Genomic DNA, 21186 nt, shown 5'->3' with positions numbered 1-21186 from the left:
GGAAATTGCAGTGATTGGTGCACATTTCATAGAACAGTGTCACTAGGCACCACCCCCTCCTCGAGAACCCCAGTCATTCCCTATGTTAATCTCTCCATTCTGCCCACTTCACTAGGAAATGGGCAGGATGTGGGAGGGGTGCCCACTCTTCCAGGGCTGTGGGAGACTACCCGAAAAAACATGTGTCTCCCGCAGGATCTGGGAGAGAAGACAAGTATGATCAGCTCCTGTCATATTACAGGCTGAGTTTGAAAAATGACAATTAGAAGATGATTGGCTGGAATTTTATCTCTCTCCACTTTACCTCTCTCCAAGGCTTAGTACATCTGCCCATGTGAGTGATAAGTTAAATGAACTCGAGCACGCTGTGAGTCCGTCTTCCCTTGCATCGTGATGCTGCTGGCCGCTGGTCTTCTGTGTCAGTGGTCGGCTGGGCGTTGTGGTGCTGGGCTGTGATTCCGCACTCCCGGTTTGTCACTGATATGGAGACGCAGCAGCTCCATTGTGTCATTTGAGCAATAAACGAATGCTTGTATCACATCAATTTGACACAATTGATTTTGTGTCACTTTATCATTTTGTTATGACAACGCTGGTTTTGTGGTTAAATTAATTTTGTAGATGCAAAATTGATTTTGTCCTATAAACTGAAGGGGAGATGTACTAAGCTTTGGAGAGTGATAAAGTGGAGAGAGATAAAGTGCCAGCCAATCAACTCCTGGCTGCCATGTTACAGGCTGTGTTTGAAAAATGACAGTTAGGAGCTGATTGATTGCCAGTTTATCTCTCTCCACTGTGTCACTCTAGCAAGGGTTAGTATATCTGCCCCTGAATGTCTTACATTTGCGTGACAAGTTTGGTGTTGTGGCCCAACCCTAAATGTTTGTCAGACTTGCCTACTCTTCCGGATTCTGCGGGAGACACCCGGTTCCTCTGGTAGTCCCCCACAGCCCCGGAAGAGTGGGCACCCCTCCCGCATTCTGCCCACTTCCTAGGAAAGTGGGCAGAATGGGGAGCTAAACAGTGCTGAATCGAGGACCAGGCGGAGGGGGCGGGGCTTAATGATGCGATTATATACTAATCGCGTCATTGAAGCTCCACCCATATGCAAATACCGCCCAATCGCGGTGATGACGCCTGATGACGTCATTGACCCGGCCCCACCTCCGTCGCCGCCCACCTGCTTCTCCTCTCCGAGTATCTCCCGGAGAGGAGAGAAGAAAAGTAGGTAAGTATGATGTTTGTACATCACACCCTTCTACAGTATTCAACTATAAGGACTCTCTGATCTCTATGTCACACCAAAGATATATAGGGGTCTATTTACTAAGCCTTGGATGGAGATAAAGTACCAGCCAATCAGCTCCTAACTGTCATGTCACAGACTGGATTTGAAAAATGACAGGAGCTGGTTTGGTTGGGACCAAGGCTTAGTAAATAGACCCCTTAGTATACAGACTATAGTAGGTATATTTACTAAAGTGCGGGATTATAGTAGTAGAGATGTTGCCCATAGCAACCAATCTGATTCTACTTATCATTTATCTAGCACCTTCTAGAAGATAATAGCTAGGATCTGATTGGTTGCTATAGGCAACAGCTCCACTTCTACTGTATAAACCTGCACTTTAGTAACTACTGTATACCCACAGAACTATGATTCATAGTTGCCCACAAGTCCAGTTGGATCTTTTGATTGTTAGCGCTGTGCATGCTCTGCAGATGAGCAGAAACAGCAATGAGCAATTGCAGATGAGCCATACACACATTTACCGCTGAATGGGCGTCAACTGGCACATCGGCCAAGTGTCATGATGGCGTGTTATAGACCGGTAGGCTGTATTGATTCGTAGGTAGAAATTCATCTAAAATTAGATGGATCTCTTACACAAGGTATAAGACTGGAGCATGGTTGGCAACTTGGCGTAGTGGTTAGCTTTACTGCCTCACAGCACTGAGGTCTTGTGTTTGATGCCCATGAAGGACTTATCTGTTTTGGAGTTTGTATGTCCCCCAGTGTTTGCAGGCATTTCCTCCCACAGTCCACAAACATAGGTTAATTGGATCCTGTCAAACGGGTTACCCTAGTGTGTGTACATGTGGTAGGGAACATTGGGGGTCATTCCGAGTTGATCGCTCGCTGGCTAGTTTTAGCAGCCGTGCAAACGCTATGCCGCCGCCCACTGGGGAGTGTATTTTAGCTTAGCAGAAGTGCGAACGCTTGTGCAGCCGAGCTCTGTAAAAACAGTTTGTGCAGTTTCAGAGTAGCTCTGAACCAACTCAGCGCTTGTAATCACTTCAGCCTATTCGTGTCCGGATTTGACGTCATACACCCGCCCAGCGAACGTCCAGCCACGCCTGTGTTTTTTCAGACACGCCTGCGTTTTTGCAAGCAGTCCCGGAAAACGGTCAGTTGACACCCAGAAACGCCCCTTTCCTGTCAATCTTCTTGCGGCTGTCAGTGCGACTGAAAACTTTGCTAGAACCTGAGCACAACCACAAAGAGCTTTGTACCCGTACGTCGCGCGTGCGCATTGCGGGTCATACGCATGTGCAGAAATGCCATTTTTTCACCTGATCGCTGCGCTGCGAAAATCGTCCGCTAGCGATCAACTTGGAATGACCCCCATAGAGTGTAAGCTCCACTGGGGCAGGGACTGATGTGAATGACTGCAATATTCCCCATAAAGCTCTGCAGAATATGTGTGCGCTATCGGCTTTCCGCTTTATTTATAGCTGGTTACGGAGGGTGGGGAAGCAATTTCGGAACACTAGTTATGCATCAGATATCCCGAGTTGTTTTATTGCTTGACTCTGACCTGGTGTCCTGCGTATATCTTTATTCAATTCCAGGTCTCTCTTGGATTCTGCACTGACCACAAGAATATATCCTACTACCCGACTTCCCCAGTGTGTCATCTGCTACAATTTACACTGTAGCTGATATCCCCCCTGTGTGTCCTACATATAACTCAGGGCTGAGCCACATATCTTACCCAGACAACCTGTCGCTGTTTATTGCATTGCGCTGACAATTCTTAGACTAAGAACCAGCAGCCATGGAAAGGCTAAAGTCAGCTGAGCACTTTGCCAGCTGAAAGATGCAGGAAACAGGAGGGGACAGGTGGCTCAAAGACCCATTAACTTACACTAATTATCTCACAATCCCTGTACAGCTTGAATGTTGGCATTACTGATCTTGCAGGTCTCTCTCTCTCCATTGCCGGAATACGTAATGGGCCAATTACTGAATGGGGCATGGCGGCAGCACCGTAAGCCTCTCGGCCAGATGTAGCATGCACCTGTCTGACATTACAGATGTGCACTTGCAATCCAATCAGAGCTGACATGGTTTGGCTCCCGGGGACTTTGGGCCTGTGAGAAGATGCCTCTTGTAAATTGGCTCTTGCGCCATGCCTACTGTTCCCCACACGTGTCGGGGGAGGTGGTAGAGGAGCTCAGTGGATGAATTCCCAGTTCCTGCCCCCTGTGACCTCAGACGAGTCAGTCTTCTCCCCCTTTTCCTAGACACTAAAAATAAATATTAAGCCTGAGCGAGTAGGCATACTAAATAGTTTTGTGTATAGTGCCACATAAAGGTTTATGTGCTGTATATGAGTTGGAAAAACTAAATAGATGAACAGCCTTACAGCTGCATAGCTTCCAACTCTCATGGACCCACCGATAAGTAACCTTGTGGTTTGAGATGTCATACTTGGGAGGGGGAGGAGTATCAAACCTTGGAGAGAGATAAAGTTGAGGCATTGCCCATATTACAGACTGTGCTAGATAAATGACAGGTAGAATCGGGTTACTTCGGGCAACTTCTCCATTTAAATTCTCTTGAAGCTTTGATACTTCTCCTCTTAGGTCACAATTGTCAGACAGCTTCAGTTGTGCACTTGTGGGGGGAGTCCCATTGCCCAGAACTATTCTCCTCCCTCCTGCCTGAACTCCAGTTTTGCAGCTCAATCCAATACTAAAGGAACAGGTGCACATAACGTCCAATGATTTTCCCTGCTTCCACATTGGCAGTTGCACACCCTTGGTGGATACTGAGGACACCAAGATACGAGCCTCAGCTACAAGCATGATATCGTGACTTCTACAGATATTTTATTCCCAACTGCCCACTTTACTTCCTACTAATTGGGCTAAGTGGTTACTGAATCTTAGGTGGAAGATATATAAAGATTTGGTGTGATGCATCAAAGATAAAAACAGGGTCAAACCCCTGAATATTCCGTATTCAGAGGTTTGGCCGCATTACTCAAAAGCTCCAAACTCGGGAATGTTATTCAATCTGGAGCTTGGACCCGATAGGCAACGTCATCTGTAGATGGCATTGCTTAAAAGAAGCCTATGGCCTTCTCATTGCAAAGTTCACTAATCCCTGCCTCCAACTGTCCTCTGTGGCACATGTGACGCCAATGCATGCACAGATGGACTTCCGGGTCCCAAACCTGGAAGTAGCAACACTGCGACGGATAGATCTTTTTGCAATTTTATTCAAGCATATGGTGTTACTTGCAATGAATGGTATCATGCATCGGAAGTGGTGCGTGATGCATCCAGCCCTTGCAGAGAGATAAAGTGTCAACCAGTCAGCTTCTGACTGCCATGTAACAGGCTGTGTTTACAAAAATGTCAGGAGCTGATTGGTTGATACATTGTCTCTCTCGACTTTAACTCTCTCCAGGCATTGATAAATTACTCCCTTGTCTTTCACTGTATGTGCGGGGTACATGCAATATCTAAATTGGAAGGAATGCATAATATTACTGTATTTATTAAGAATATATACATCTAACCATCATAAATTATTAGTCTGTGTTTTAACTACAACTTCCACCATCCTCCTGAGTTACAATTTGAGAAGCTACAGTTGTTATGCTGAGCATCCAGTTATCCAGATACATCTATATGAGTTTGCTGTGTAATCCTGTATTTGACTAGTGCACAAGTAACCATGCAAGAAAAGGAATATATCTGTCAGCAGATAAAGATGTGTGACAGCATAGAACGGAATCATTTTACAACACCACAGAATTTTATACCTTTATGCACTTGGTAATTCTGCAATTTCCCCGTTAACAGCACCGGCTCCTTCATACAGATCTAGGAGGCAGCTGAGCCTTGTAAGGTACCATGTAATATACACCCTTTGAGATATATGGATATACCTCCAAACAGTGTCGGACTGGGGCATGAAAGGCCCACCAGGGTAATGCAGTGGTAGGGGCCTATGCTTAGCGGTGTGGTCAGTCTCCAGAGGGGGTGTGACCAGCAGCCATAGAGGCTTGGCTAACCGTTAGAGAGTGTATGGTCTGGGCCCCTTGAATGGTCTGGGCCCCTTGATAAGTATATATAGTAAGTACTGCATGCATGATAATGTACGAGATTAATAACAGCAATGCAGTGTAGAGAATACGCCACAGGCCTGTGCAGTATAATGTAACATATGCATAATATTCTGTATAATTCAAGTGCACAGTCTGGAACCTGATGCCTAGAGGAGGAGGTGGGCCCCCAAGCAGTGAAGCCTACCGGGGGTTTCCTCTGTACCCCTGTGGCATACTTGCCTACTCTCCCGGAATGGCCGGGAGGCTCCCGAAAATCGGGTGACCCTCCCGGCCCCCCCGGAAAAGCAGGCAAGTCTCCCGATTCTTGCGCTCACCCCTGCCCGGCCGCCCACTTAGTGAGTAAAGTGGGCAGTCCGGGCAGTCGATGACGCGATTCTTGTTGAATCGCATCATCTTAGCCATACCCCTACAGTATAATGCCTGTAATAGCGGCATTATGCAGTGGGGGGGTGGCTTAAGTGATGCAATACCTCAGCCACACCCCCACCCTGCCTCTGCCATGCTCCATCCCGCCCCTGCCACGCCCCTGTCCCGCCTCTGCTCCGCCCCCTCTCCTCATCACTACCAGTCCCCACCCCCTGCTGATCCGACCTGGCTGCTCTCTCCCGGAGACAGCAGCTGAAAAGTCGGTAAGCATGCCCTGTGGGCCAGTCCAACCCTGCCTCCAAAGACTTACAGCTGCTGCAGCAACTTTTTAGGCAAGTAGTTCAGGGTATGTTGTCCAATACACTAAGGGGCATATTTATCAATATTATTCACATTATTTTAGTATCAACTAAATATACTAAAGGGGAATTTGGCAAATTCTCCTTCTACCACTTAATATCACATATTTTTAGTAACCAGATCGCATTTTTTATACTTAAATGGGAAATGCAATCTGCCCGAATTTACAAAAAAATAATAATATTTTTTAAATACCGTAGGGAGCCCTGTGATAATAACGCTATCTTGAGGCAGCGTTATCCAGGTTCCCTTTGGTTCCCCATCTCCTGCACAGCCTTCTCTGCCTGCTGGCAGTGAAAGCTGAGCTTGATCCAGCCCATGTGATCAGCCATGTAATACTGAGTGCAGGTAAGTGTGAGAATTTCAGGGGGTCATGGTAGCTGAAGGCGGGAAACATGTATGGTTACACTCATGAAAAATACCATGAGAAATTTGGGGAGAGGATATACAGGACAGAGGCTGCATGCGGTAATTAATACATCCCTGTGATATACTCAATTATCGCAATATGTATATTAGGTGAATTTATCACTTCCCATCATCCAGGGTCGGACTGGCCCACAGGGGTACCAGGGAAACCACCGGTAGGCCCCACTGCCTGAGGGCCCACTCCTTTCTCCAGGGATCAGGTTCCAGACTGTGCACTTGTATTATACATGGTAGATATGTTGCATTACACTGCACTAAACTATTGTGTATTTCAAGCCTCTGTGGTGGCTGGCCACACCCCCTTTGTAGGCTGGCCACACCCCTACGTATGGGCCCCTATAACTGCATTCCCCCGGTGGGCCCTTTATGTCCCAGTCCGACACTGCCACTATCTTCTGAGATGCGGATTGTGATACATATGCCCCTAAATGACTCCCAATATTGTGACCTACTGGGACTCCATTTTGCTGAATATAAACAGAAGAGGGGCAAGGGTAACAGACAGAGACCTACAAGAGATGCAACAGCTATCATCTCTGTCTAGGTCATGGGTTAAATGACATGGCCATATTGGGTATTTAGGGGAATATAGGATGCAATGGTATATTGGTTATATACTGGCATGAGAGCATATGTAGAGGTACTATATGATTGTCTGGTGGTGTGTAAGGGTATATGGAGGTATACTGGCTGTGTAGTGGTGTGTGAGGGTTTATGGAGGTACAGTTTTCTGGCTGTGTGGTGGTGTGTGAGGGTATATGGAGGTATACTAGCTGTGTAATGGTGTGTGAGGGTATATGGAGGTATAGCTTTCTGGCTGTGTGGTGGTGTGTGAGGGTATATGGAGGTATACTAGCTGTGTAATGGTGTGTGAGGGTATATGGAGGTAGAGTTTTCTGGCTGTGTGGTGGTGTGTGGGGGTATATGGAGGTATACTAGCTGTGTAATGGTGTGTGAGGGTATATGGAGGTACAGTTTTCTGGCTGTGTGGTGGTGTGTGGGGGTATATGGAGGTATACTAGCTGTGTAATGGTGTGTGAGGGTATATGGAGGTACAGTTTTCTGGCTGTGTGGTGGTGTGTGGGGGTATATGGAGGTATACTGGCTGTGTAGTGGTGTGTGAGGGTATATGGAGGTACAGTATTCTGGCTGTGTTGTGGTGTGTGGGGGTATATGGAGGTATACTAGCTGTGTAATGGTGTGTGGGGGTATATGGAGGAGGTATAGTTTTCTGGCTGTGTGGTGGTGTGTGGGGGTATATGGAGGTATACTGGCTGTGTAGTGGTGTGTGAGGGTATATGGAGGTACAGTATTCTGGCTGTGTTGTGGTGTGTGGGGGTATATGGAGGTATACTAGCTGTGTAATGGTGTGTGGGGGTATATGGAGGTACAGTTTTCTGGCTGTGTGGTGGTGTGTGGGGGTATATGGAGGTATACTGGCTGTGTAGTGGTGTGTGATGGTATATGGAGGTACAGTTTTCTGGCTGTGTGGTGGTGTGTGGGGGTATATGGAGGTATGCTGGCTGTGTAGTGGTGTGTGAGGGTATATGGAGGTACAGTTTTCTGGCTGTGTGGTGGTGTGTGGGGGTATTTGGAGGTATACTGGCTATGTGGCACTGTGTGAGGGTATTGTCTTTAAATGCCTGAAAGTAAATCTGCAATTGATTGGCAATCCTGCCACAGATGTGATATTAGGTGGCAGTGATTCGTGTCTCGTCTCCCTCTCTCTGGCGCTTTCAATGTGTGAATACTTTGGCGCCACAGTTAATTACACACCTTGTTTGGATTTGTGAAAGGGTCGCCAGTGAGTGCTCAAATCAGCAAAATGTAAACTCGCAAGTTCCAATGTTCTATTGTACTAGACTATTTGGTGATAATTTATTTTTATTTGGACTGACAGTTCATATTTCACAATAAAACTATCGCGGCTCGTATCGGATGAATGCAAAAGAGGGTAGCTGCTGGAATATTTATCTTTCAATTGCGAGGGTTTAGTCGGCCTGCCGGGTGGAAGAAATGAAGGGACAATGCTGTGACATCATCGTCCTTTCACCAAGGGTCAGTGGGGTGAAGGGGGCCGAGCTCTTAGAGAAATGGGACTATGGAGAGAACAGAATGGGGGGGCTCATTCAGAAAGATAAAAGGCGGAGGATGGGAACTGGCAGATCTTTCCACTTTAGATATAAACAAGTGGCTGTCAAGGTTCCCGACATACGAGGGGTAGTATGGGGGAGGGGGGTCTGCATATACTGTGTACATGCGGAGAGTTACCTTTTAAACCACAGATACTTTGAAAAAGCCACTAGGTAGAAAATGAAATATGAATGAGATGCAGCAAGGGTCGTAACTAGGAGTGTGTGCGGGCAGTGCTGCAGCAGGGCGCAGAGGTTTGTGGGCTCTGCAGCAGAGCGCAGAGCTTTGTGGGTGTCACCCCAGCTGTCCCACAGCCCTTACTTGTGGCTAGCAGGGTGGAACGGTATCCTGTCCCCCATATCGCTGCGGCAGTGACCCCGTGGCGGGTACACGTCCCTGCAGCAAGACTGCCCCCACTCCTCCTCTTGGTCGGTTACCCATTTCAGCAGCAGGGCTTGCTCGTCCCAGTCTGTTGTAGGCAGGGGCTGGCCGGGTAGGGGGGCAGGGTGCCATCTGCCCCCTGGGCCAGTGCAATTTAGGTGTTCCAGGGCCACACGACTGCAGATTCCCTGAGAAAAACTGGGCATGCTTGCTTGAGTCTGCCCCCCAGGCTGAAAGTTGCCAGCCAGCCCGGTTGTAGGTGCAACAGATGCATCTGACGGTGGCGTATTTACACTTTGTAAAATTCTGCCTTAGCCGTATCTCCATCAACGCACCATCGGTGTACTCTCCCCATGTGACAACACCGCATACAGCCCAATTACATCCCTCCAGCCGCAATCGGTGGCTCTGCATAGCCGCGGTTGCATACACTTGGTTGCAGAGCACCCTCAGTGCACAAAGATGCAACATACGCTCCACAAACGGACTTACCTTTAACTCAACTTTGGCCCCAAGGTGTGGCGAATGTGTTCCTATGTGCTTGCCTTTCCGTACACAAATGAACATAAAATTACAGATGAGCAAATTGAAAATTAAAAATTTGATTGAATGTTCATTGCAACAAATGGGATCGGCAACAAGCTTAATACATTTGCAAAATCACACAAAGGGTATTTGTTATGGTAACATGCGTCCCAACATTTACACATGCAAAATCAGGACCGACGTGGCTCTACCCCTGCTCCGCCCACCAAAAAAATAACCACTTACATCATGTGATGCGACCCCTATGTTCTTATAATCGCCGACCCTTTCATGATCTGTCAGTCAGGGTTGACTAGTCGCAGGGAAATCGAGACAGTTGGGGGGAATGCTTACATCACACAGAGCTAAAGATTTGTTTTCAGTTTATTTTATTTATCGACACCTATTATATATATATATATATATATATATATACAGTGTATATATATATATATATATATATATATATATACACATTATATACAGATACATATATTATACATATATATATATATACATTTAATTTTATATATATATATATATATATATATATAATGGAATATACTGTATATATATTGGAAGGAAAGAGGGATTTCCATAACAAGTGTCCCCCTGTCTGATGTCTAGGTACACTAGGAGATTGCAATGTTGCATACTGTATCTTATTAAATCGGAATGTAAATGGGATACAGAGCCGCTGTACATATGTTAATGCCTGTCTGTTCTGCTGTGGGAATAAGTGCGTGGGTATTTGTCATAGTACTTAAGGGAACATTTGCTCTTGAAGGTTGTCCTGTTTCACTAATGGAAAAGGGTAATCATAAAACACAATGAAGGCGCTGTGACAGTTTTGCTGTTGCTTGGGGTCACACTGACAACTTTATAATTTAGCTGTCCGCGTTTTGCATCACATGAATTAAAAAAAAAAATAGTTTATGTTCTTAAGGGTGTAATCATTTTTAGATGTTGTATAAACATGTAGAGCCTGACGTAGACTTGCAAGCAGATAGGGCGTACGGAAAATTGTGTATTCACTAGTATGCCGATCGCCACGTGCAGAGTCTAATTTACTGCTCGTCTTTATCATCAGCACGCACTTACATCTGCATTATACCAGGGGCCTGATTGGGAGTGGCAACGCAAGAATTTATCAAATTGCGTATGAGCAGCAGCAGAAACGATCAACTCAAGAGTAGCTATGAGCGACGGCTGAGCGTAACCGGCTGGCAACGTAGCTTTCGCATGTCCCGTGAGTGTGTCATGGCCATAAATGCCACTTTTTGTACAGGCTGTGGGTCTAATTCAGACCTGATTGGTGCTTTTTTGCACATCAGCCGATCAGGTCTGAGGTGCGCATGCGTCGACGCCGCAGTGCTCCAGCGCATGCCAGACAGCCCTGCGATCACCTCTGCATGATTGACAGGCAGAGGCGGTCGCTGGGCGGGAGGGGACTGAACGGCGGCGTTTGGCTGCCGTTTAGGGGGCGCGGTTCGGGCAATGCAGGCGTGCCCGTACCGATGGGGGGGGGGGACGTGGCTCACTGCGACACTCAGAGCGTCGAGTAGCTCCTGGCAGCACGCAATAGCTGCACTGGCAGGGAGCTACTCCTAAAGTACAAAAGTGTGGTCTTTTGTTTGCCGGCGGCCGGGCTCCCGACACCCAGCATGCCGGCGCCGGGAATCCCGACTGCCGGCATACCGACATCTTTTCTCCCTCTTGGGGATCCACGACCCCCCTGGAGAGAGAATAGATAGCGTGGCGTGCGTAGTGCGCCACCGTACCCGCAGTGTGGCGAGCGCAGCGCATTGTGTCGAGCGCAGCAAGCCCGCAAGGGGCTCACTTGTGCTCACCCAGCTGTCGGTATGCCGGCGGTCGGGATTCCGGCACCGGTATGCTGGTCGCCGGGAGCCCGGCCGCCGGCATACCCTACTACACCCGTACAAAAGCATTTCTGCCGTGCGATGCTTTCGTACTTGTGCAGGGGGGGTGGGCTGACACGCGGGGCGGCTAGCCCTGTGCTGGGCGTACCCCCGCATGTCTGTGTGACTGATCGTACATGTGCTAAATTTAGCACATCTACAATCAGGTCTGAATCAGGCCCCGCATCTTCTGCACCAATCACAGACTATGCGTAAGTACTGTTACTAGTCATGGTGACCGATGTCGAAGCCGGAGGGATGGGGGTGATGCAATCGCATAGATATGCACAACTCAGTCGTATAGGACCGGAGATGGACTGGGGCTGCTTTTCAGCGACTGGCATGTGATCGTGTGCGTGCACCGCAAACGCTTGTCAGCTACATTGCACAGGTGCCGGGACATAGGACTCCTCCCCGAAGTGGGTAGCAGCAGCCTCCCTACCTAAAATATGTAGGAGTCGCCTACATATTCTCCTGCTTACTATTCTCTTCCGGCTCTTGTTTGGGCATCGCGGTCACTGACTGCAGCGAGTGGACAACTAGCGATAAGACTGTGTGCGGTAGAAGTAGCCATGATTGCTCTCCCTGGCAGTCTGTAATGTTCCCTAGCCTCATGACTGTTTTAAAATCTAATTTACAATGTCTCCCTTAAGATTAATTTCACGCCAAACCAAAGGACTAGAAGTTGATGTCTGGTGTCCAACTCGGGGCAAATCTGATTAATTTCAAAGTTTGATGAATTGTTTTCCTAATTTCTGCACAAAACACAACTTGCAAACATCAGTAAAGAGCAATGAGTCTTATTTAATAAATAAAGAGCTGGCGGTTAAGAGCCAGGAACGACTGTTTGATTAAAGGTCGCATCTGAAAAGTCTGATGGACCTACTCTAGAAGTTACCTAGCTCCAATTATTTTTTATTTACTCCTCATTAATAATGTGTTCACTGCAGAGGAGTTTTTTTTTTTTTTTTTCAAAGTCGGTGGCGAAATTGTTTCATGAACTGATCTCTCTTTTTCCAAAATACTAAAAGCGGCAGAGGTCTTCAAAGAGCTTGGTGGGTCTAGATTTTGTTGGAGCTTAACTCCTTCTGCAACGCTGTGAGTAATAATCACAAAGGTTGGAGTGAGGATATAACCTGGCAATTCCGGGTCTCCCTACGGTAGCCCTTCGGTCTGTTCTTAGAAGAGTACAGGAGGGGCGTATTCTGATTATATGTGAGCTTGGTGCATGTGCCGTGAACTCCCTGATTGAGAGCACAGACATCTGCTGTGGCCAGTGGTGCCGAGAGAGGGAGGGAGAGGGTACAAATTACCTGGGCCCAGGTCTGAAGGAGGGGCCCAGTGGGGGCCTACGTCTCCTTTGATTAGGCCATGCCCCCTAAAAAGTACCTGGGCCCAGTCAGGCTCTTTACTGCCCGAGAAAATACACAAATGAAGTGCGCTGTCAGCGGCAGCCTGTACAGGGAAGGTCAGTTCCCTAAACAATACAGGTACGAGGAGAAATAAGTACTGGCGCCGGCTGAGATCGAATGTGAGATAAATAACTCAATTAGTAAAGTTTAAAAAATTATTATTATATTTAATAAACATTCATCAAATAGAGGGTATCTCACCCCTCAAAAGATAAAACACAAGCAATTGCTGTACAAGATAATAAGCGCTTTGTAGGATCCCACTATGTTAGCTCTTTTAAATATGATGTCCACAATTCCTGGCTAGGACACTATTCCACATTTGCCCACAAGTTCAGTTAGGTATAAGATGATTTACAAGACTGGATTCCAGATAAGTCCCCTAGGTCTCATTAGCAGTTGAGAACCAAATGGCAGTGAGGGGATGAGTCCAAGTCAAACAAGGAACTTGTGTCGGAATTTCATCCTAGTGGAAGCTTGATAGGTCCAAAATTTGCCAGGAGGTGGATTGGAGTGCTGGTATTTGTGGTCCTACAGGCTGAAGCTCAACGCGTTTCGCTGGTCTAATGGATGCCAGCTTCCTCAGGAGCATTTTTATCTTGTACAGCAATTGCTTGTGTTTTATCTTTTGAGGGGTGAGATACCCTCTATTTGATGAATGTTTATTAAATATAATAATAATTTTTTAAACTTTACTAATTGAGTTATTTATCTCAAATTCGATCTCAGCCGGCGCCAGTACTTATTTCTCCTCTTTACTGCCCGAGCTGGGAGGCATGCCATGCCAAAGAGGTGTTGCATGCCCCCTGCATGCTGTGGTCTCACCCTCTCCAGGGGGCCCAGAAAGTTGTTGTTCCGGGGCCCAGGATTTCTCTTGGCTGCCCTGGCTGTGGCACGTGAGCTGCTCCACCCCTGAACACCTGATACTGTATGTCATAGAAAGGTACTATAATATTGAATAAAAGTGCTCACATCACAGCAGATTTTGCAATATCAATTGTCAGCACTAAAACATATAAAACTGTACAGGCAGGGGCATAACTACTGTTGGGGCAGCCTAGGGGGTGGATGGGGTAAGGGGTGCCCGGAGATATGTGTAGGTACAAGCGGTGGGGTATCCGGTACCAAGGGTGAAAGTTAGAGGGAGGCACAAGTGTTTACCGCGGGTATGTTGAGAGGCGCAAAGGCTGCCCAGAGAGGTGCCAACTGTGATCTTAGACTTGGGGGGATATTTATCAAAGCTTGGCTAGAGAAGTGCAGAGTTAAAGTACTAACCAATCAGCTCTTGGCTGTGTTTGAAAAATGTTAGTTAGGAGCTGATTGGTTGGTACTTTATCTCTCTTCAAGCGCTGATAATATTCACCTAGGTCTTGCGTCAGGCTTTCTGCGCCTGGTCTTTTCTTTGCAGTGCACCTGACGCTATAATGTCAATGGCGCTGGGGGAGGGGTTGCAGCGGGGGCCTTCCCAGTTGAGCAGAAGTACCCTGGCTTTGCACTGCCTTTTACCTGGGGAGGGATAAGTTATTCAGGTAATGGCACTATATTCTCTGTACAATAAGGGGCAAGGCTAAAGAATGGCCAGTGCAAAGGCAGCGGTTAGTGGATCTGGAAGGGTTTACTGCCCCCATAGGGGTAAATCCTGTATGCAGACCTATAGATTAGTCCCACAGGCTGGAAAGTTTGGAAGTACTGTCACATGGGCTAAGATGGTTTGTGCTTATTATTACCAGACCCTGAAACAGTATAGTAGGCTTGATGCCTCTATTGGACTATTCTCTATAATATGGCAAGTTCAGTGTCATTAGTTAATATCAGTATAATTAGATACCAGGGGGTATATTTACAAAGATTCGTGTTTTGGCCGTTTTGAAGGGTGTTTGAACTCGAATGGTATCGGGTGCATTTTACTGCAACTTTTTGAATCCTGATACGGTCATTCACTAAGCTGCCGACTTTTCACAATTCGTATTTTCCGATGTCGATGTGATTCGTAATATCAGGCAGTGTTTTACGGGAGTGATGAGTAAAACACTGCCTGACAAAACACAAGGAATCCCGGCCGAATCTGTGAGATCCGTGCAGGGCTTCATTGTGTACCTTAAAATGGTTTTTAAAGTGTTTAAGAATCTGGAAAAAATTGTGTGGGGTCCCCCCTCCTAAGCATAACCAGCCACGGGCTCTTTGAGCCGGTCCTGGTTGAAAAAATATGGGGGGGAAATTGACAGGGGTTCCCCCATATTTGATCAACCAGCACCGGGCTCTGCGCCTGGTCCTGGTGCCAAAAATACGGGGGACAAAAAGCGTAGGGGTCCCCCGTATTTTTTGAACCAGCACCGGGCTCCACTAGTCAGAGAGATAATGCCACAGCCGGGGGACACTTTTATATAGGTCCCTGCGGCCCTGGCATTAAATCACTAACTAGTCACCGCTGGCCGGGGTACCCTGGAGGAGTGGGGACCCCTTAAATCAAGGGGTCCCCCTCCAGCCACCCAAGGGCCAGGGGTGAAGCCCGAGGCTGTCCCCCCGATCCATGGGCTGCGGATGGGGGGCTGATAGCCAAGTGTAAAATAAAAGAATATTGTTTTTTGCACAAGAACTACAAGTCCCTCCAAGCCTCCCCCGCAAGCTGGTACTTGGAGAACCACAAGTACCAGCATGCGGGGGTTAAACGGGCCCGCTGGTACCTATAGTTCTTCTGCAAAAAAAATACCCAAGTAAAAACAGGACACACACACCTTGAAAGTACAACTTTATTACATACATTCTGACACACACATACTTACCTATGTTCACATGCCGACTCGGCCCACGTCTCGACGGCGATTCCAGGGTACCTGAAAATAAAATTATACTCACCTAAATCTTGTGTGTCGTGTCCTTTTGTAATAATCCACGTACTTGGCAAAACAAAAAAACGGAAACCCGACCACGCACTGAAAGGGGTCCCATGTTTACACATGGGACCCCTTTCCCCGACTGCCAGGACCCCCCCTGACTCCTGTCAAAGAGGGTCCCTTCAGCCAAACTTTGCGGTCAGCGGTAAGGTTACTTTCGGTCAACCGCTGACCGCAAAGTTCCCACCATTGGCTACAATGGAGCGCATAGGCGCTACATTGTATCTCTGCCGTGTGCTGCCTCACAGACACTACAGGAGCACACAGCCAATCAGGAGAGTGCCACGACGTGGCACTCCCTGATTGGCTGAAGGGACCCTCTTTGACAGGAGTCAGGGGGGTCCTGGCAGTCGGGGAAAGGGGTCCCATGTGTAAACATGGGACCCCTTTCAGTGCGTGGTCGGGTTTCCGTTTTTTTGTTTTGCCAAGTACGTGGATTATTACAAAAGGACACGACACACAGGATTTAGGTGAGTATAATTTTATTTTCAGGTACCCTGGAATCGCCGTCGAGACGTGGGCCGAGTCGGCATGTGAACATAGGTAAGTATGTGTGTGTCGGAATGTATGTAATAAAGTTGTACTTTCAAGGTGTGTGTGTCCTGTTTTTATTTGGGTATTTTTTTTGCAGAAGAACTATAGGTACCAGCGGGCCCGTTTAACCCCCGCATGCTGGTACTTGTGGTTCTCCAAGTACCAGCTTGCGGGGGAGGCTTGCAGGGACTTGTAGTTCTTGTGCAAAAAACAATATTCTTTTATTTTACACTTGGCTGGGGGGGACAGCCTCGGGCTTCACACCTGGCCCTTGGGTGGCTGGAGGGGGGGGACCCCTTGATTTAAGGGGTCCCCACTCCTCCAGGGTACCCCGGCCAGGGGTAACTAGTTAGTGATTTAATGCCAGGGCCGCAGGGACCTATATAAAAGTGTCCCCCGGCTGTGGCATTATCTCTCTGACTAGTGGAGCCCGGTGCTGGTTCAAAAAATACGGGGGACCCCTACGCTTTTTGCCCCCCGTATTTTTTGCACCAGGACCAGGCGCAGAGCCTGGTGCTGGTTGATCAAATATGGGGGAACCCCTGTAAATTTTTTCCCATATTTTTTCAACCAGGACCGGCTCAAAGAGCCCGAGGCTGGTTGTGCTTAGGAGGGGGGACCCCACGCAATTTTTTTTCCTGTTTTTACACTAAACAGACCCTTTCCCATAGATAACCATGCACAGATCTCACTGATCCGTGCATGGGCCCTCATTCCGAGTTGATCGGTCGCAAGGCGAATTTAGCAGAGTTACACACGCTAAGCCGCCGCCTACTGGGAGTGTATCTTAGCATCTTAAAATTGCGACCGATGTATTCGCAATATTGCGATCACAAACTACTTAGCAGTTTTAGAGTAGCTCCACACTTACTCTGCCTGTGCGATCAGTTCAGTGCTTGTCGTTCCAGGTTTGACGTCACAAACACACCCAGCGTTCGCCCAACCACTCCCCCGTTTCTCCGGCCACTCCTGCGTTTTTTCCGGAAACGGTAGCGTTTTCAGCCACACGCCCATAAAACGCCGTGTTTCCGCCCAGTAACACCCATTTCCTGTCAATCACATTACGATCGCCGGAGCGATGAAAAAGCCGTGAGTAAAAATACTATCTTCATTGTTAAATTACTTGGCGCAGTCGCAGTGCGAATATTGCGCATGCGTACTAAGCGGATTTTCATTGCGATGCGATGAAAAATACCGAGCGAACGACTCGGAATGAGGGCCATGGTTATCCAAACTCGACTGGAAAAAGCAGGTTTATTTTTTTGCTGCTTTTTTTAACGAATCGTAAAAAAATAGACCCGTACTTGAGCACTCAGAGACTAACACCCAAATACGAATGAATAGTGAATGCCCGTATTGTATGAAATAACAGCCGCGTTTGACCGATGGTCTATTCATTCGTATTTCAGAACTTTGCCAATCAAACCATTACGAATAGTCCAGACACTGCCGAGTTTTCTGCTTAGTGAATTCCCGGATTGGGAACACAAATCGGCCAAACTCGGATTTTTAGTAAATACTGGCCCAGTTTTTAGTTGTAATCAACTGCATCAGCAGCAGACATTCAGGTGATAATTAGACACATAGGAGATGCAGTGTCCTAGGGATCTCTATCCCTATGTATCACAGTATGACCCTAATAACAGGCCAGAATATACAGTGACACAATCACTGTTTCCCACATAAAAGGGATTATCTGGATGTAGTGACACTTAGATCATGCCTGACACCGCGACCCCTATTGCCAGAACCTGTGACTGTGACATCAGCCTATGATATTACAGTACATGGTAATATATATTTTACCAGTCTCTAGTTTATTAAAAATATTAACGTTGTAAAACAAAGAACTCATTAAAGTAAAAAAAAAATTCTATTGCTGTAATAGTTAGAAAATAACAGCTTTAAAAAAAAATAGACGTGAGCTATACAGGGCCATCTTAACGTATAGGCAGGCACACGGGGCAGCTACCCAGGGCGCCACAATTCTGGGGGCCTCCAGGCAGGATCAGATGGTGGTCACACAACCATAGCAGCGAGATAGTATTCTATACCTGCCTCACAGCCTGCAGCAAGACAGTGAATGGCTATTAACATGCTGATTGGTGGATGTCTGGAGATATCCACCAATCAGAGTGCTGACAGCCATTCACTATATGGAAGTATGTGGAGAGATGCGCAGGACCGCAGCATTTTAGGTAGACAATGATCATTAGAGGTGATTAGATGTTTTGAGGTCTATTGATTAGTATGAGTTTCTATGCCACGATAGATAACTTTCACCATAATTTATCATTAATATCTCACCCTACGTTCCTGAGCTGTAATCAGCTGCTGGGAGATACTGGCCATTTAATCTGGTCAGTCTCAGGGGATCTGAACACACACGTGTCCCAGCTACCAGCTACAGGCAAGCCCAGGAACTTCACGTCAACTTAGGTAATAAAAAACAAAAAACTGGTGCGTAAATGCATAAATTAAAAATCTAAAAAAAAATAATATATATATATATATATATATATATATATATATACACACAAGATACTCCTGCTACGCCACACCTGAAACCACTGGAAAAGCATCAATTACCAATAAAGGTTTGAGAAATCCAGAAAACCTGTACCGGTTTTAACAGAATATACTTCATCTAAAGTTGACCAGTACCCAAAATTTCTAAATTGGATTTGAGTAAAATATAAAGAAGGAATTTTGTGGTGGAGTTAAAATAATTGGGAGAATTCCGTGGAGTTCCTCAGGTCATATTTTGATGGAGAAATGTGCAAAATTCTGCTCCCAAATGAGGAATGAAGGGAATAGTCCATACAACAGATTTCAGAATGTAGTTTGTTTCGACAATGCATGTTTTTTACCCAGGGCCAGAATAGTATTAGTGGGAACGCAAATGTAGCATCTGTTCTCTCTCACAATACAATCAATTGATCCTGCCATGTACAACACATAGCACTTGTTGTTCTTAGCAATCCCATCTGAAGAAGTGACACAAGGTTCTCATCACTACTCAGTGCTGAAGGCTACGGGTCATTAGGGCGACCACACTTAGGCCGACAGTCATTAGGTCGACCATTATTCATTACTATTAGTCATTAGGTCAACAGGAACAAGATCGAGATGGAAAAAGGGTAGATGCTAGATTCTAGTGGCCTAAGGGACCTTTTACGTCAGGGGGAGGAGCCACGACACAAGGGGGAGGAGTTAGACGAGCGGGATAGTTCCTCTACTATCCACACCACCAACTATTACCTTTAGTAATCAGGTGGCGAGCGAAGCCACGCTTCTGGCTCGGTAGCTCCTCCCCCTGGTGACATGTCTCCTCCCCTAGTGACGTCAGAATGTCCCTTCTCCCACTCCGATTTAGAACCAACCATGGAAAAAGGTCGACATGAGGTTTTTTTACTTTTTTTGGTGTCGTTGTCATCGTGAAGTGACGGGGAACCCGAATTAGCGCACCGTGTCCCCTCGCAGGGCTCGCTTTGCTCGCCATGCTTCGGGCAAGGTGCCTCGCTCCGCTACTGCTGCGCTCAGCACAGGTTACCGTTCCCTATTGTAGTCGATGTGGATCGTAAAGTGCGAAAAAGTTCAAAAAATGAAGAAAAAAGTGAAAAAACGCATGGCGACCTTTTTCAATGTCGACCTAGTACACGTCGACGTAATGCACGTCGACCAATAGCAGTCGACCTAATAACTGTCAACCTAAGTGTGGTCGACCTAATGACTGTAATCCATGCTGCGGGGATATCCATTTGGGCTTCTCTCAAGAGGAAAAAGTAATCATCTATTTAAAGGGGATATTTATGAAAAAGTCTAATGAGGAAAGTTGGGATGTCGTCTGTAGCAACCAGGGGTGTCGAGAGAGGGGGGGAGTGGGTACAAATTACCCGGGCCCAGGTCTGATGGAGGGGCCCAGTGAGGGCCCAGTGGTTGCTTGGGCCCCCTTCCCCTTGCCTGGCAGCAGCAGCTGCAGCCTGCATCTCTCCTCCTCAGCCCAGAACACGCCGCTGTGTGCTGGGCTGCAGTGTGGCCATGGCGGCGCTTAAAATACAATTTGTTTCAGATTTTCCCCCCCCAAAGGGTGTATGACCACGCCTCCTGTGATTAGGCCACACCCCTTGAAAAGTACCTGGGTACTGCCCGGCTCTCTACTGCCCTGGTAACAACCAAGCGGATTCCAGCTAATAGTACATTCTAGAGAATTATAGCGAGAATCATCACAACTTCTTCCTTTCTTTGAAGGTCCAATAAATACTGTAGAAAAGACGATGAAATCTGAAATCCGGTGCCTGTGACACTGGATTTTGAAACAGAAATCAGGAGAGTTGTGTGAGATGTCAGGGCAGCACTATCGCTTAGTGGCTAGCTTGCTGTCTCACAGCACTCATGTCTTGGGTGTGATTCTCACCAAGGCCCTTGGGTGTGGAGTTTGTATGTCCCCCCTGTGCTTGCTGTGGTTTCTTCCAACAATCCAAAAATATACTGCTAGGTTGATTGGCTTCTAGCAAAAAAACATGACCCCTAGTGTATATGAGCATCCATGGGGTAGGGAATATAGAGCCTGATTCAGACCTGAGCGCTGCTGTGCATTTTCACACAGCGGGCGATCAAGTCATAATTGCATGCGTATGCCCCGCAATGCTCACGCGCGCCGAACAACAACGGGCATCGCCGGTCAGCGACAGGATGGTGCGAAAATTTCATTGGCACCAGCATTCGCAAAGGTGATTGACAGGAGGAGGCCGTCTGTGGGTGGTAACTGACCGTTTACTGGGAGTGTTCGGAAAAACGCAGTCGTTCTCAAGCGTTTTCAGGGAGGGTGTGACGTCAGCTCCGGCCCCGATCAGCCTGTTCTCATCAC

The 21186-nt window shown here is 47.2% G+C and overlaps 1 protein-coding gene across 1 annotated transcript in view; it reads left to right on the top strand.

The window, feature by feature from the left end:
• IGLON5 (IgLON family member 5) overlaps positions 1-21186 on the top strand; it is a 550261-nt gene that overhangs the window by 12849 nt on the left and 516226 nt on the right. The gene's annotated exons all lie outside the window — the stretch shown is intronic.

This window comes from Pseudophryne corroboree, chromosome 10 (assembly GCF_028390025.1).
Source record: "Pseudophryne corroboree isolate aPseCor3 chromosome 10, aPseCor3.hap2, whole genome shotgun sequence".
NCBI lineage: Eukaryota > Metazoa > Chordata > Amphibia > Anura > Myobatrachidae > Pseudophryne > Pseudophryne corroboree.
The sequence above is the reverse complement of the archived record's forward strand: the minus strand, read 5'-3'. Positions and strand labels throughout refer to the sequence as shown.